This window comes from Pseudophryne corroboree, chromosome 3 (genome assembly GCF_028390025.1).
Source record: "Pseudophryne corroboree isolate aPseCor3 chromosome 3, aPseCor3.hap2, whole genome shotgun sequence".
In the NCBI taxonomy this organism is placed as follows: domain Eukaryota; kingdom Metazoa; phylum Chordata; class Amphibia; order Anura; family Myobatrachidae; genus Pseudophryne; species Pseudophryne corroboree.
In genome coordinates this window covers 591,251,927-591,264,048 of record NC_086446.1, presented here as the reverse complement: position 1 = coordinate 591,264,048, position 12,122 = coordinate 591,251,927, and the positions used below count along the sequence as shown (strand labels likewise).

The following is a 12,122-nucleotide window of genomic DNA, read 5'->3' as shown; positions in this document are numbered from 1 at the left end:
CTGCATCATCACACTGCATATCAACATCTTCAGAAGGACAACATATCCTAGCATGACCACACTCCCTGAAAGCTGCCCTTACTAAATAAGGTCAAACAGGTTTGACTTTATCCAATAATCATTTTGTGAGTGTAACTTTCACACCACAAATCATTGTGTCGTTAGGCGGCCTAACAAAGTGAAGCATGTGATTTGTAAGTGCAAATATTAAGAATACACAGGCACAAGTGTAAAACACCAACAACATACTAAACTCCACTCAGGTCTAACTGTTTACCAGAAAACCTAACACATATAAACCCTGTTGTCCTGGCAACCCTGTCGACCTAATGAGTGTCGACCTAGAGTGGACACAAAAAACATTGCACACATAAACACTGTACATATAATGACACTCACAAAAATGTAAATGCAACATGTAGACCATGAAGAATAACTCAAATATTTTTCCTTGGTACAAGAATTCCAACAGTACAACACTGCATGTTTTGTCATTGTAAGTGTAAGTAGGTAATCATTTTTTTAAAAATGTTAAAACACTTACTTTCCTCTGCAACATGATGACTCCCAGAAATGTCTTCAGGGGCTTCTTCTGCCCATTCACTGGGTGGGGAAGGCGGCTGGATGGGGGAAGGCGGCTGGATGGGGGAAGGCGGAGGGATTGGGGAAGGAGGAGGGATGGGGGAAGGAGGCTGGATGGGGGAAGGAGGAGGGATTGGGGATGTTATTTCAGAGGGTGGGTCTGATTGAGAGGGCGAGGGGGGCGGAGAGAATGTTAGGCCAATAGAGGGTGAGGGGGGCTGAGAAGGTGATTTGGAAGTAGAAGGAGAAGGGGTATGGGAAGGAGGAGAAGGGGTCACAGAAAGAGAAGGAGAGGTGGGCTGAGAAGGGGAGTGGAAAGTGGAGTGGGCCTGGGAAGCTGAGGGTGACTGGGAAGCTGAGGGGGATTGGGAAGCTGAGGGGGACTGGGAAGCTGAGGGGGACTGGGAAGGGGAGGGGGAGTGAGAAGGGGAGGGGGACTGGGAAGCTGAGGGGGATTGGGAAGGGGAGGGGGAGTGAGAAGGGGAGGGGGACTGGGAAGCTGAGGGGGATTGGGAAGGGGAGGGGGAGTGAGAAGGGGAGGGGGACTGGGAAGTGGAGGGGGAGTGAGAAGGGGAAGGGGGCTGAGATGGTGCCTCATGTGTTGCTTGCCGTTGTGGTCGTCCTATAATGATATTTGTGTTAAAATTTAATTTGCATGTTAAATTACATACTAAACAATTGTAAATTTCACTGTTCTGTTCCATGTAAAAGACACAGTGGTTTTTTTTTTTACAAAAAAATACATTTTAAAAACCTCTTCATGTTGCCCACAGCAAAATAAATGAGTCCAAACAATTATTTGGACGCTCATTCCTTAATCTATTCCATTGAGTCATATTGATTGGTCTAGGCAACATCACCAGATCACTATTCAAGCCACCTTATTATATAGACAGCACTGATTAAGTTTTTGGGTACAGTTTCCTGCCTGGTTATTTTTTCAGGAAAACATGCACTTGTTTGGTGACATTTTGCTACAGTCAGTACTGTTTGCCCTAACCACACACACTGTCCTATTGAAAAAAAATGTTCACTCAATGGGGTATATTTACTAAGATTCGTAATTTCCGAAAATAGGTCAAAGTTCAATCACGAATGACATCGAGAGTGTAAAACTGCAACTTTTTGAATTTATTACGATGGATTTACTAAGCTGTCGTATTCGTGTTTTTCTTTTCTTCCGATGTCGATGTCATTCGTTTTTTTTTTCCTAATTTTACGGCAGTGATTAGCAAAACACTGCCGTTTTTTTTTACAATCAATCTCGGCCGGATCTGTGTGATCCGTGCTGGGGTTCTTTTTATTTTTTATTTTTAATTAAACAATGTAAAATCCCCCCAAAAAATGCGTGGGGTCCCCCCTCCTAAGCATAACCAGCCTCGGGCTCTTTGAGCCGATCCTGGTTGCAGAAATATGGGAAAAAAATGACAGGGGTTCCCCCATATTTAAGCAACCAGCATCGGGCTCTGCGCCTGGTCCTGGTCCCAAAAATACGGGGGACAAAAAGAGTAGGGGTCCCCCGTATTTTTAAAACCAGCACCGGGCTCCACTAGCTGGACAGATAATGCCACAGCCGGGGGTCACTTTTATATAGTGCCCTGCGGCCGTGGCATCAAAAATCCAACTAGTCACCCCTGGCCGGGGTACCATGGGGGAGTGGGGACCCCTTCAATCAAGGGGTCCCCCCCCCCCAGCCACCCAAGGGCCAGGGGTGAAGCCCGAGGCTGTCCCCCCCCATCCAATGGGCTGCGGATGGGGGGGCTGATAGCCTTTGTTGTAAAATAAAAGATATTGTTTTTAGTAGCAGTACTACAAGTCCCAGCAAGCCTCCCCCGCATGCTGGTACTTGGAGAACCACAAGTACCAGCATGCGGCGGAAAAACGGGCCCGCTGGTACCTGTAGTACTACCACTAAAAAAATACCCAAAAAAACACAAGACACACACACCGTGAAAGTATAATTTTATTACATACATACACACATACATACATACTTACCTTATGTTCCCACGCAGGTCGGTCCTCTTCTCCAGTAGAATCCAAGGGGTACCTGTTGAATAAATTCTACTCACGAGATCCAGGGGTCCAGGCTCCTCGGCAAATCCAGGGATAATCCACGTACTTGAATAAAACAAAAAAACGGTTGCCCGACCACGAACTGAAAGGTGACCCATGTTTGCACATGGGTCACCTTCCCACGAATGCCAGAAACCCACTTTGCCTTCTGGCTAAGTGGGTTTCTTCAGCCAATCAGGGAGTGCCACGTTGTAGCACTCTCCTGATCAGCTGTGTGCTGCTGTCCTCACTGACAGGCAGCACGCGGCAGTGTTACAATGTTGCGCCTATGCGCTACATTGTAACCAATGGTGGGAACTTTCTGCTCAGCGGTGACGTCACTTTAGGTCAACCGCAGGGCAGAAAGTTCCCATCATTGGTTACAATGTAGCGCATAGGCGCTACATTGTAACACTGCCGTGTGCCGCCTGTCAGTGAGGACAAGAGCACACAGCCGATCAGGAGGGTGCTACAACGTGGCACTCCCTGATTGGCTGAAGAAACCCACTTAGCCAGAAGGCAAAGTGGGTTTCTGGCATTCGTGGGAAGGTGACCCATGTGCAAACATGGGTCACCTTTCAGTTCGTGGTCGGGCAACCGTTTTTTTGTTTTATTCAAGTACGTGGATTATCCCTGGATTTGCCGAGGAGCCTGGACCCCTGGATCTCGTGAGTAGAATTTATTCAACAGGTACCCCTTGGATTCTACTGGAGAAGAGGACCGACCTGCGTGGGAACATAAGGTAAGTATGTATGTATGTGTGTATGTATGTAATAAAATTATACTTTCACGGTGTGTGTGTCTTGTGTTTTTTTGGGTATTTTTTTAGTGGTAGTACTACAGGTACCAGCGGGCCCGTTTTTCCGCCGCATGCTGGTACTTGTGGTTCTCCAAGTACCAGCATGCGGGGGAGGCTTGCTGGGACTTGTAGTACTGCTACTAAAAACAATATCTTTTATTTTACAACAAAGGCTATCAGCCCTCCCATCCGCAGCCCATTGGATGGGGGGGGACAGCCTCGGGCTTCACCCCTGGCCCTTGGGTGGCTGGGGGGGGGGGACCCCTTGATTGAAGGGGTTCCCACTCCCCCAGGGTACCCCGGCCAGGGGTGACTAGTTGGATTTTTGATGCCACGGCCGCAGGGCGCTGTATAAAAGTGACCCCCGGCTGTGGCATTATCTGTCCAGCTAGTGGAGCCCGGTGCTGGTTTTAAAAATACGGGGGACCCCTACTCTTTTTTCCCCCCGTATTTTTGGGACCAGGACCAGGCGCAGAGCCCGATGCTGGTTGCTTAAATATGGGGGAACCCCTGTCATTTTTTTCACCATATTTCTGCAACCAGGATCGGCTCAAAGAGCCCGAGGCTGGTTATGCTTAGGAGGGGGGACCCCACGCAATTTTTTTTGAAAAAATAAGCACTTTCCCACCCCTTCCCACTGATATACATGCACGGATCTCATGGATCCGTGCATGCCTATCCAATCACGAATAAAAAAAAAAGGTCTGTTTTTTTTTAGCACTTTTTTACGAGTTGTAATTTTTCACGGCAGTGTTTGTTCTTTTTTGGCTTTGCACTTCTTAGTAAATGACCGAGATTCATACTTAAACAGCCGCGTTTTGACCGATGGTGTATTCATTCGTAATTTTTTACCTGAACTTGCAAAAAATTACGAATGCCCTCATCACTGCCGTGATTAGTGTTTAGTAAATTACCGAGATTAACCGAGATGACACTTTGAAGAAAAAACGGCATCTCGGTCAAAATCGGGAGCTTAGTAAATATACCCCAGTGTTGCAATTAGCCTACCACTTAGTGTAAATTTGCACAATTTATGCTAATAATCTTATGTAATGTAACTTACTGCGTGCATGCATTGCGCGGATTTGCTGCCGGATCTCCGCCAACAGCTCTGGAGTCCTCCTGCGGAGATCACTCCATCTCCTCTCCAACTGTATTATTGTCCGCCTGCTGCGGACGCGAGAACGCAGCAGGCGGCGGACCTCCGCGTAGGCCTCGCGCTTAACCCGATTTGGGATGAAGCGCCCAACGTGGCCTACGCGGCGGTCCATAACCGCAACCAGGACGCGGAGCTCCCGCCTGGTGAAAGGTGCCGCACGCATCATGGCAATGGCGTTTTCCTTATTTGGGCATATATTTATAGTGTCTGCTAGCATGTGATTGGTCCAAAATCTATGCTGTAATTTCTAATAACTTTATTGATCTTTGCAATGCTGGGAAGAGCAGTGTTAATTAGCACGAGCGGAAATACGCATTCGCAGAAGGAATTTTAAAAAATTAAAACATAAAACAAAACAAACAGACACAGACACACACACAGTTTTGGGTAAATTTAGATACATATCTGTGTACTCACCACAGTTTGTGTGATCATTCAGCTGGACAGTCACAAAGTGGACAACATTAAGTTTCATTTGTTTGTGTGTTTGTTGAAATAAACAGGATTTTAGGATAGAAAACAAATAAGGACACTATTTAGCAACATCACAGTATTGTTTTTGCAAATCACACATTGTAAGCTTAACGTGTTAACGGATTTAGTGGCAAAAAAATATTACATATTCCAACGCCAAAAAATAATTACACAATGGCCTTACAATAGCAAACAAAATGACAAAATTATTCAAAAAACAAAAGCATACTGTGGTTTTATTTTGATTAAAAAAGAGAATCTTAAAACACTATACCTGAAATATTCCGCAACAATGCTTGCCCTGACTTGGCTCCCCCTCCGTGTAACACTCCCCCCACCGAAGTGTCGGACAACCCCTGGCTCCTCATCAGGCAATTCCTCTGTCTGAGGAAGCTCTACGCTACTCCTTACCGCGATGTTGTGTAGTATAGCGCACAGGACCACTAGTTTACTTGCCATCTCCGGCGAATACATGATGTTGCCACCAGTGCGGTGGAGCACACGAAACCGCCCTTTAAGGACCCCAATTGTGCGCTACACCAGCTGCCTAGTGGCAGTAAGCGCGGAGTTAAATGCCGTCTGTGGTCCTGGCCTGGGATTACGGTAAGGAGTCATGAGCCAGGGGGTGCAAGGATATCCACGGTCTCCTGTTTGATGAGAATAACAAATTAGAAAGAGTATATTTTTTTCAAACTAGTAATTTCAGGCCAAAAATAGTGGGCCAACTCACCCAATAACCACATGTCTTCTCGTTGCCTTGATCTTAATCTGTGCCATATCCCTGATTGTCTAATGACATACGCATCATGGGAGTTTCCGGGAAACTTTGCATTCAGGGAAAGGATCTGGAGGGATGGCCCACAAACAACCATTACATTCAGAGAATGAAACAGTTTCCTGTTTCTAAAAATTTCTTCATTATGTCTTGGTGGCTGAATAGCTACATGTGTGCCATCCACAACCCCAATAACATGTGGGAAGCGACTACCACCTTCCTCAAATTGCCGCTTCACCACATCTAGGGCACCAACATCCAAAGGCATAGCAATAAATTGCTTCACACGCTTTAGGAAAGCACGGCAGACACGCCGCAGGACCTTACTGAACTGGCCCTGCGACATGCCAGCCAGGTCTCCAACCACATGCTGATAAGAGCCTGTAGCCAAAAAATGTAACACAGCAAGGAATTGTGTCAATGGTGGTATTGCTGTAGGATACCGAATTGAAGACTCCAGATCACTCTCTATTATGGAGAGAGTGTCTAGGATTAGATGTGGTGGCAGCCTGTATCTACGCACAACAACATCATCTGGCATCCCAAAAAGGAGGACACGGGGTTGGAAAATTGGTGGCCTAGCACGCCTCCGTTGCCTTGGTTGATGAGGAGCCGGTTGTGGTTGTGGGGCTTGCGGTTGGGGTGGGAGTGCTGCCGTGGGTTGGGGAGGTAGGGCTTCTGCTGCGATAAACACTGCCATCACACACTTTAAAAAAATATAACAGATATGTTGAATAAGACAAAAGCAAACCTCAAAAAATATACAACCAAACATTTTTGAAAAAAGGGAGTGTCAACTTACTGCAGGAGCATAAGACATATTTTCTGTGTTCAATTCCGGATCAAAAGGAAAATGTTAACAAAAAGGGTATACAAAATATAAAAGTTAGAAAGCTACATATTTTAAAAACATTTTAATATAAATATCAAAAAACAATACACTCAGAGCATCAAACACATCACAAACACCTTCAAACAAATAAAGCAAAGTAGGCAAAAAAAACATTACAACACAACAACCAAAGTTATCCCTTTAGTAGCTAGTACAGGCAAGAACAGCACTACTTTCCCCAACAATCCTTGAAATATATTTAACATTTCTTATCAAGATGGCAGACAAACATAAGCAAAACACTTTGAACAAACACAAACAGGCACCAACACAGGCCAAGGGCACTTACCTGCTCCAAAGAAAACAACAGTCAAATTTGTGTTCAAAATCACACTCTTTTTAAACAAAAAAAAGGGGTTACTTCACCCAGATAAATACACCTACAAGAGAACAAAAATGACATTAAAGACAACATAGAGACCATTAACACAAACAGGCACCAACACAGGCCAAGGGCACTTACCTGCTCCAAAGAAAACAACAGTCAAATTTGTGTTCAAAATCACACTCTTTTTAAACCAAAAAAAAGGGGTTACTTCACCCAGATAAATACACCTACAAGAGAACAAAAATGACATTATAGACAACATAGAGACCATTAACACAAACAGGCACCAACACAGGCCAAGGGCACTTACCTGCTCCAAAGAAAACAACAGTCAAATTTGTGTTCAAAATCACACTCTTTTTAAACAAAAAAAAGGGGTTACTTCACCCAGATAAATACACCTACAAGAGAACAAAAATGACATTATAGACAACATAGAGACCATTAACACAAACAGGCACCAACACAGGCCAAGGGCACTTACCTGCTCCAAAGAAAACAACAGTCAAATTTGTGGTCAAAATCACACTCTTTTTAAACAAAAAAAAGGGGTTACTTCACCCAGATAAATACACCTACAAGAGAACAAAAATGACATTAAAGACAACATACTAACATTAGTCCACACAACAGCAACACTGAAGCACAGGTTTAGTTTAAAAAATGGAGAAACCAAATATATATGTGTTAAAAATATTTACAAATAATCATCAAAAATATAATTTGGGAAAAAAATTAGGAACCAGACGAATGCACGAATACTCACAAACGAATTTTCGCAAAAATAATGCTATACCGTCTATATTCTAAACGCGAACAAACGGACAAATGTATGCTTGACAATTACTCACTCTGAAAAGCACAATAGCACCTTAACGCACAGCACCAAAAACTCCAAACTGACCATTAAACTCCAAACTACCAACACTCACAGCGTGCAAAGTAGGCCCTTAAATAAGCAGTGCAATCATTACCAAGATTAACACTGTACACCTGTGTGAATGAACGCCCCGCCCGTAGGTATAAATAAGCACACACCTCGGCGTACACACGTCATCGCAAACATGGCTTCTCGTGAGGAAATAGCAGCAGAGATGGCCCGCATTGCAGAGCAGCAGATGGCATTGGCGAAAAAACGCCTAGAGTGCCAGAAACGGATGATGGAATACGCCTCTGCGGATTGTGAAGAGGCAGGACCTAGTACTCTGCAAATGTCTGCTTCTGAGCCCCAACAATTGAGTGGGGATACCCTGCCACACACACATACTGGACAAACTGAGGAGGAATCAGCATTAGCCACACAAACACAACAGACAGAAGCTGCTAGTGAGGAGGAAGATGGTGAGGAGCAGCAGGAAGAAACCTCACAGGCTACCTCCAGACGTAAGAAAAGACAGCCAGCATTCACTAAGAGGGAGTTGCGTGTCTTGGTCACGCAAGCCATGTCCAAAGTACATAGAGGCCCCAAAAACATGGGTGCTGCTACAAAAGATCGCATCTGGAGGGACATCACACATTCTGTGAATGAAGTTGGCTCTGTCGTCAGAACATCGCAGGAAGTTAGACGACGGTAAGTGCATCTTGCCAGCCCTTTTTCGGTGCTAAGTTGTCTTAAAAATGTAGTGACATGTGATGTTATGTATAGCAAACAGAAGCAGAACATGTGTCCTAGATATTTACATACACAAATAATAATACTCTACTTTGCCCCTCTTTCACAATACATATGTAGGTGGGCCGACTTCAAATCCCGCCTGAAGGCAAAGAGGTCTGCGGAGTGGAATGCCTCAAGGGCTACAGGGGGAGGACCATCTGTCGCTGTGGAGTTTACAGACTTGGAGGAGATGGCGATGGCCTGTGTCAGTTATGAGGAGGGCCAAGGGGTGTCTAATATGGACACGGACCTGCCTGAGATCCTGACGGGACATGACTTGCCAGGTAAGTTTACAGATGTATTTGTCTGCAATTTAAACAGTATTTATAAACTTAAATCTAATTTTTTATTGTACTCTTTTCCCACACATTCTTCTATTTGCTTGCCACTAAACACAGCACAGGGGGATGATCAGTTTGAGTCACAGGAGGGTTATGTGGCTGAGGCTGAGGTGGAGGGACCTAGTGGGTCTGGCAGTGTGGGGACACAAGTCCCACCTCTGCAGGTTCCTACTGGCCCCCCCACCCAACCCTCTGCTATCCCGGAGATCCTGCTTGAAATCGCTAGGTATGGTGAGAGCCTAAATGCGTTTCAAGACGGGATCCTCCGGGAGGTAAGCCAGATAGCTGTCCGGCTCACTGAGCACCGATCCAGTGTTGAGCAAGGTGTTGCTCAACTCTGCCAAGGTCTGGCAGAGATCAGGCAGGGCCAAGAACAACTTGCCTCCTCATTCCAAACCCTTGCAAATAACATCTTGCAAGGGCTCCAGGCCATCGCTGTCTCCCTTGCCCACAGTGGCAGAGAGCAACCCACATCGGCTCCCTCCCCTGCCCCTGCCCAGGAAGAACAGGCCACTGGGCAGGCCCAACGAAGGTCGCTCCGCAGACCAAGTCAAGAAGAACAGCCTCAGGCGGGGAGAAAAAAAAGAAAGTGATGTCTCTCCAGATGGCCAGCACCCATGTTTTTGATGTTGCCTCTATGTTATTTTGGAGTTGGCTTGTGTGGCCAGAATGGATCACTCCCTCTTAGTGAAATGTATTATTTATGTTTGGAGGTATTGTAGCCTGTGAGTTTTTGGGTATAAACACCTGAGCCATCTTCCTCTTACTAGTGTGCTATGTATTGTTGTGTTTGTGTGGTGGATCCTAATTCTTTCTCAGTTGTGTCAAAATGTTTGTGTGGCAGGGTGTGTAATATGTATTATTTATGATTACTAATTATAATTTAGTCAGAAGCTGATTTTTGCAGAGTACTAAGTTCTGCTCTATCATTTGTGTCAGTGCCATATGCTTGCTGCTTGGTCCATCTCTGCCTGTGAGACTCACGTGTATCCATGTTTTCATTTTGTTAAATCTTACTACATTAATAAAAAAAAAAAAATTATAATTGTGCTATTTCTTCAAGGTAATGCATCAGGTAAATGTTAGTTCCAGAAAAATTAGGTCAGCATATAGACACTTGTGGACCAATCTGCAATTTCGCCTACAAAATTGCATCATCCAACAAATACAGGTATGCTTTGCACCACACTTTGATGTCCATATTAAGTAAACTGACAACACTTTTTAGATTTATGTATTGATCAACAGGACATCATTTAAAACATTGTCAAATATTATAAACCCAAAATAATGTTACATTTCTGACAAAATGAAAGAGTATGCTGCATTATTTGGTTGTCGGTTTCTTTAGCAAAAATGTTGCAGCTTTACATTTAAATTTTTATTTCACTGGTTTGTATTTGTTATTCTTACAAACATTTTTAAGAAAAAAAAAAAGGTTACACACCAACAATAACACTACAAACAACCTTATTTGGCAGTGTGTGTGATTTATATGTGAGTAGAATAAACATGTAATGTGGGTTCAGACAATTGCTATTTGCTAACTTTCATCTGCGCAGTAATTAGCTAGTAATTGTCCATCAGATGAATGTGCTCTCCAATTAACAGCTAATTACTGCATACACACTTGGTAACAGTACTTCGCAAATGTAGAGTAACTGCAGACCTACTCGGCTGCTGCGTGAAGGTTGCTACGGTTTCCTATGTTAGATTTAACAGCGACAAGGTATAATTGCGAAAAACACGCCCATTGCGAGTTGCATACTCCCACACTGTACGCCCACTTTCACGCCCATGTCGGAGCATTGCGAAGTCTCGCCTCCGCCACTCCTCGTTTTCGTTTGCCAGTTACGTGTTGGTTTAAAATTGGCAGTTTTGCACTAATGTCGTACGTATGTACTCGCGCATGCGTATTTACGCTTTTGCGCATGCGCAGACACTTAGTTTTCGTACATTTGCGATGAAATGAATCTTAGCGATCAACTCGGAATGAGGGCCGTAGAGTGAAGTGCACTTAGTAGAATGAAGATTGGTACTGCAGACTTTCAGACTGAAATGCACTGCATAGAGAGAATACTAGTCCTTGCAGACTGAAGTGCAAATAATTGTAGAAATAAAATATTGTTTTAAGGGAAGAATTTGTTTAATGATTTCCTACAAAGACACTTTCCTAAAGTAGTATTTATTGCAGTGGCATAATCTATTTTTTTCTGCCAGTTCACTTCCAGCTGACAATATAGCAAGAGCTGATAGCCTCTTCTCAGTCATTGTGGATCATAAATATGTCTTTATTAATTTTAGCTAACTAAGGGCCTAATTCAGATCTGATCGCAGCAGCAAATTTGTTAACAGTTGGGCAAAACCGCGGGGGTCATTCCGAATCCGTTTGCACGCTGCTGTTTTTCACAGCAGTGCGAACGGGTCGGTTCTGCGCATGCGCGGTGGCCGCAATGCACAGGCGCGTCGTTGCCCAACGACGGCTGTCGCTGGGCAACGACAAGAAGAACGAAGAAAGCGATCGCTGCCGTGATCGCAAGAAGATTTACAGGAGGAAGGCGTTTCGGGGTATCAACTGACCGTTTTCTGGGAGTGGTGCGGCGAACGCAGGTGTGTTCAGGAGTTTGGAGAGCAGATGTCTGATGTCAGTTCCAAGATCTGCAACGCTGGATTGAACGCACAGGGTAAGTAACTCATACCCTGGTCTTGATCTACGCAAAACTTTTTTTGCATAGCAGGGCTGCACAAGCGATCGCAGCCTTGCTATGCAAAAAAACACTTCCCCATAGGTGGCGTCTAATTGATCGCATGGGCTGCAAAAAGTTGCAGCGTACGATCAACTAAGAATGAACCCCCATGTGGACTGGGGGCAGATATAACGTGCAGAGAGAGTTAGATTTTGGTGGGGTGTGTTCAATCTGAAATCTAAAATGCAGTGTAAAGATAAAGCAGCCAGTATTTACTTGCACAGAAACAAAATAACTAGAGATGTGCACCGGAAATTTTTCGGGTTTTGTGTTTTGGTTTCGGTTCCACGGCCGTGTTTTGGATTCGGACGCGTTT

The 12,122-nt window shown here is 44.6% G+C and overlaps 1 long non-coding RNA gene across 1 annotated transcript; it reads right to left on the bottom strand.

The window, feature by feature from the left end:
• Window positions 1–1,072: 1,072 nt before the first annotated feature.
• On the bottom strand, window positions 1,073–5,530 carry LOC135058055 (uncharacterized). The gene is made up of 3 exons (XR_010244567.1): window positions 5,344–5,530; window positions 5,013–5,034; window positions 1,073–1,204 (listed from the first exon to the last, which is right to left on the bottom strand). It is a non-coding gene; the product is annotated as an uncharacterized LOC135058055 (long non-coding RNA).
• Window positions 5,531–12,122: the final 6,592 nt, after the last annotated feature.